General features: G+C 47.0%; 3 non-coding genes across 3 annotated transcripts in view; all 3 read right to left on the bottom strand.

Annotated features, from left to right (window-relative positions):
- Positions 1–693, bottom strand: part of LOC143206391 (large subunit ribosomal RNA) — a 4,098-nt gene extending 3,405 nt beyond the window's left edge. Inside the window, exon 1 of the ribosomal RNA XR_013008361.1 lies at positions 1–693. This exon is cut by the window's left edge and continues 3,405 nt beyond it. This is a non-coding gene — a ribosomal RNA (large subunit ribosomal RNA).
- Positions 694–1,113: 420 nt separating this feature from the next.
- Positions 1,114–1,268, bottom strand: LOC143206388 (5.8S ribosomal RNA). Its single transcript, XR_013008359.1, has one exon. It is a non-coding gene; the product is annotated as a 5.8S ribosomal RNA (ribosomal RNA).
- A 708-nt stretch (positions 1,269–1,976) lies between these two features.
- LOC143206389 (small subunit ribosomal RNA) lies at positions 1,977–3,965 on the bottom strand. The gene has a single exon (XR_013008360.1). It is a non-coding gene; the product is annotated as a small subunit ribosomal RNA (ribosomal RNA).
- Between the last annotated feature and the right edge of the window lie 1,419 nt (positions 3,966–5,384).

Consider the following 5,384-nt stretch of genomic DNA (forward strand, 5'->3'; position numbering starts at 1 on the left):
TCGAGCGAGTCGACCGCGAACACGAGGGTCCGTAAACGAAAACGGCGCGAACCGCAGTCTACGGTCTCCACCTCGAGCCTTAAGCCGACGCCCAACGGATCGCGACGTCCTACAAGGAGAAAAGTGCACGCGTTCGTCGCCGGATCGACGTACGAAAGGCGCGCGCAACGCCGAAACGTCACGTGTCACGCGATCGCACGCCGCCTACTACGAGCCGCGAATGAATTTCTCCCTTCGACCTTTCGGGTTTCTCAGGTTTACCCCTAAACGGTTTCACGTACTCTTGAACTCTCTCTTCAAAGTGCTTTTCAACTTTCCCTCACGGTACTTGTTCGCTATCGGTCTCGTGGTTATATTTAGCCTTAGATGGAGTTTACCACCCGCTTAGGGCTGCACTCTCAAGCAACCCGACTCTAAGGAGAGATCCTCTCGCCGTCAGTCACGGTCGCTACGGGCCTGGCACCCTCTATGGGCTGTTGCCCCGTTCAAGATGGACTTGGACGCGCGACGTAACGTCGAGATAATGGACCCTCCCGAACACCACATTTCCCGGCGCCCGATGTCGGTCGCGGGATTCGGTGCTGGGCTAATCCCTGTTCGCTCGCAGCTACTAAGGGAATCCTAGTTAGTTTCTTTTCCTCCGCTTAGTAATATGCTTAAATTCAGCGGGTAGTCTCACCTGCTCTGAGGTCGCTAGTTTAATATGCGTGGCGCTCGTAATCATCATAATAATGAAGATTAGGAGCCAATACGAAATATAAAAGTTTAGAATGGAAAAGACGCGCCGTCGAAAAACGGTGTTTTCTCCCTCGTATTCGAGAGACAACGCACCTACGATCCGACGTCGATTAAAAACTAATTTTATCGGATACGACGATCGTATTAATGGTGCGCGCTACGTTTATCACAAAAACGTGCGAACGACCGTTTTTAAACACGTCTCATCCCTTTCATATTCGTACGACCCGTACGAGAGAGTTAGGTCACACGTACGGGTCCGCTGTCACGTTTTAGAACGTCGCGATCGAATCGCGCTTATACGCTCAGCACGCTCAGACATTTCTCGTCGATCGCGAAGATCAAAGAAAATCCGAGCAGTCTTGAAATGAGATACGACCCTCAGCCAGGAGTGGTCCGGGTATGAGATCCCAGGACCGCAATGTGCGTTCGAAATGTCGATGTTCATGTGTCCTGCAGTTCACAAGTTGACGCGCAATTAGCTGCGTTCTTCATCGACCCACGAGCCAAGTGATCCACCGTTTAGGGTAATCTTTTTTTAAGTTAGGTTTTAAACGCATATCGAAACGTTTCTATTATAAGACGACGACGACGACGACGACGCGCGCTCACGTCATAGACAGCGCTTGCGCCCCTTTCGCAGCCGCCGTCGACTTTAAAACGCTCTTACGGTTTATTTTCGTCTTCTCCACTACACACAACGAGAGGAGCGGAGACAGACTACTCGAAATGGTGACGTTCGTTGTAAATTTTCGTCGTCTCACCTCGTACGACAACAAAAGAGCATACGCTGATCATAGTTTGGCAATATTTTCGTAAACTAAATCTCACCCTTTTGGAATGAAACAAACGAAGGGTGATAAGATTTTCGTAAACTAATCACATTACCGATCATCGTATATGTTCGTCGATATGAGGATCGAAACGTCGATTAGAAATATAATTGGCAAAATCGTTTTATTTTGCGCTCGATTTGTCCATTTATAACGAAATCCGTCGTAGGCCGACGATTATTACTCGTCGTCCTATATAACAACATCTTCATCGTATATATCTCCGCTTTCGGGCGTACATCTTTTAAAACCATATATTATAGGTACCCGAAAACAGCTACGTTGACGACGTCGAAATTCGATCGGAACTTCCGAACTTCGTAGATGGCTCTTTAACGTTCGACAATGATTTTTACAGACTTGTACGTTTACCTATTATATATATATAGGCATAACAACACACTGTAATGATCCTTCCGCAGGTTCACCTACGGAAACCTTGTTACGACTTTTACTTCCTCTAAATGATCAAGTTTGGTCATCTTTTCCTACACATCGACGACGCCGAAACGCCATCGCGTGTCGATCCGAAGACCTCACTAAATCATTCAATCGGTAGTAGCGACGGGCGGTGTGTACAAAGGGCAGGGACGTAATCAACGCGAGCTTATGACTCGCGCTTACTGGGAATTCCTCGTTCATGGGGAACAATTGCAAGCCCCAATCCCTAGCACGAAGGAGGTTCAGCGGGTTACCCGGGCCGCTCGGCCAGGGAAGACACGCTGATTCCTTCAGTGTAGCGCGCGTGCGGCCCAGAACATCTAAGGGCATCACAGACCTGTTATTGCTCAATCTCGTGCGGCTAGAAGCCGCCTGTCCCTCTAAGAAGAATAGTTTGTACGCCGACAGTAAAAACCGCGCACGAACCGCGAAACCCGAAAGCAACGCGGCCGGCGGGCCTTTAGGATGTCAAAAAGCGCCTAGTTAGCAGGCTAGAGTCTCGTTCGTTATCGGAATTAACCAGACAAATCGCTCCACCAACTAAGAACGGCCATGCACCACCACCCACCGAATCAAGAAAGAGCTCTCAATCTGTCAATCCTTCCGGTGTCCGGGCCTGGTGAGGTTTCCCGTGTTGAGTCAAATTAAGCCGCAGGCTCCACTCCTGGTGGTGCCCTTCCGTCAATTCCTTTAAGTTTCAGCTTTGCAACCATACTTCCCCCGGAACCCAAAAGCTTTGGTTTCCCGGAAGCTGCCCGTCGAGTCATATTAGGGAACGTCGACGGATCGCTAGCTGGCATCGTTTAAGGTTAGAACTAGGGCGGTATCTGATCGCCTTCGAACCTCTAACTTTCGTTCTTGATCAATGAAAGCGTTTTTGGCAAATGCTTTCGCTTCTGTTCGTCTTGCGACGATCCAAGAATTTCACCTCTAACGTCGCAATACGAATGCCCCCATCCGTTCCTATTAATCATTACCTCGGGGTTCCGAAAACCAACAAAATAGAACCGAGGTCCTATTCCATTATTCCATGCATACAGTATTCAGGCGAAATTTTAGCCTGCTTTGAGCACTCTAATTTGTTCAAAGTAAACGTGCCGGCCCACCTCGACACTCAGTAAAGAGCACCGCGGCAGGATTGAGTTGGGCCGTCGTAACCACGACGCGCACAACACGCACGCCGAAACGCACGCGCGACGGCGACGCGACACGACTAAGCCCACCGGCAGGACGTCTCGCGAAAAACACGCCAGTTAACACCGCGAACGATGAACCGGCGGCGCGAGACACAAATTCGACTACGAGCTTTTTAACCGCAACAACTTTAATATACGCTATTGGAGCTGGAATTACCGCGGCTGCTGGCACCAGACTGGCCCTCCAATTGATCCTCGTTAAAGGGTTTAGAGTGTACTCATTCCGATTACGGGGCCTCGGATGAGTCCCGTATCGTTATTTTTCGTCACTACCTCCCCGTGCCGGGAGTGGGTAATTTGCGCGCCTGCTGCCTTCCTTGGATGTGGTAGCCGTTTCTCAGGCTCCCTCTCCGGAATCGAACCCTGATTCCCCGTTACCCGTTACGACCATGGTAGGCGCAGAACCTACCATCGACAGTTGATAAGGCAGACATTTGAAAGATGTGTCGCCGGTGCGAGACCGTGCGATCAGCTTAAAGTTATTCAGAGTCACCAAGTTGTACGATGACGAGCGCGAACCCGAAACCGATTGGTTTTGATCTAATAAAAGCACTCCTTCCATCTCTGGTCGGAGCTCTGTTTGCATGTATTAGCTCTAGAATTACCACAGTTATCCAAGTAATTGTGGGTACGATCTAAGGAACCATAACTGATTTAATGAGCCTTTCGCGGTTTCACCTTAATTCGGTATGTACTGAGACATGCATGGCTTAATCTTTGAGACAAGCATATGACTACTGGCAGGATCAACCAGGGAACTGTTCTTATTATTTTATCGACACGAAGCAGATAAAACAAATACAGACACAGTTTATTTTATAAGTTTGACTTATAAAGAAACGTGTGCGTAAGACGACGATATATAATATATATCGACGACTAATAAAAAGGAGGTGCATGATAGCGCGCCTAGACGACGGAAAAACCGGTCCGAGGCGCCACGCTCTTACATTTTAATATTAGTTGTCTAATAAAACAAAACGATATCATCATCTTAGACACATCTTTTGTTTTTTTTTATACACAACCGATCGACTAGGCACCCAATTATCTCGATTATCGACGACGATCGTCGACTACGTCGAAAATTGGATGCCGCAAAATATCGTTCGGCGTTTATAAGACCTCGAAAAACATTCTCTCCGAACCCTTCGCTAGATAGAAATATATAAAGCGACAAGGAAACCTCGTACGAGAAACGTTTCGTGATTTTTTATTTTATTCTCGCTCGGAGAGCAGAGAGCTATCGCAAAATGTGTTGCTGTTTTATGAACGTTCCGATGAAAAACCGATACGTCCATAAAAATAATAATTCCAATCGCATATGAATCGTGGATCATCTTCTTCTAACGAAGCCGAATGTTCCCGCCGAATTCGCGATCTCGCAGTGATACCGTCGTCGTCGTCGTACGCTTCCCGATATATCGAAAAAAACCGACCAGGAAGAACAACGAAACGACGATACAAAATCGCGAGAGCGTTACGAATATATAATAACACGACGAAATACGCTTTTTATTTAGATAAATAAAAAAATACGGTTCGGATCTTATATATTAACATATAATATGTAATACCACCTTCGCTGATCAAAAGCCACTCGGTAAAAGTGTCACAGCGCCGGTCGACCCGACCCGTCGTATCCGTCTCTCGTATCGCCCCACGTAGAAGCGCACACGATTTAAGCGCGGGTCTCTCGCCAGCTATCGGAAATGTATGGGTGTTTTTAGAACAGATCGTTTATACGGACGTTGCGCAAATTTTTCGTTTTTACGTCTGCCCGTTCTCGTTATTATCGGAATGTTCCGATGAATAAACTTTAGCTTTAGACAACGTGAACTTCTAAAGCAATAATTTTAACCTCTCGTGTTAATACGTCCTCAGGCCGTTTCTAGACTGCCGATCACGTTCTTTAAAAGTCGGAAAATTCCGATCCATAAAATTATGCTAGTAGAATGTAAAGATCCTTCATAGGATGGATACTGTCACATATCGATACGGCGATCGGAGTAAAACTGTTCTCACGTATTTCAGGACATTTTAGGTTGTTACGTCGGCCCGTTCGTTATTATCGGTATATACCTATGAATAAATGTTTTGCTTGTAGAACGTAAGATTCCAAAAGAATGATTCGCCGAAACGATGGTGCACCCTTACGATCGGATATTTGCCGCTT

Source organism: Rhynchophorus ferrugineus, unplaced genomic scaffold (genome assembly GCF_030347505.1).
Source record: "Rhynchophorus ferrugineus isolate W39M unplaced genomic scaffold, kcgeb_rfMv2 rfM671, whole genome shotgun sequence".
Classification (NCBI taxonomy): Eukaryota; Metazoa; Arthropoda; class Insecta; order Coleoptera; family Curculionidae; genus Rhynchophorus; species Rhynchophorus ferrugineus.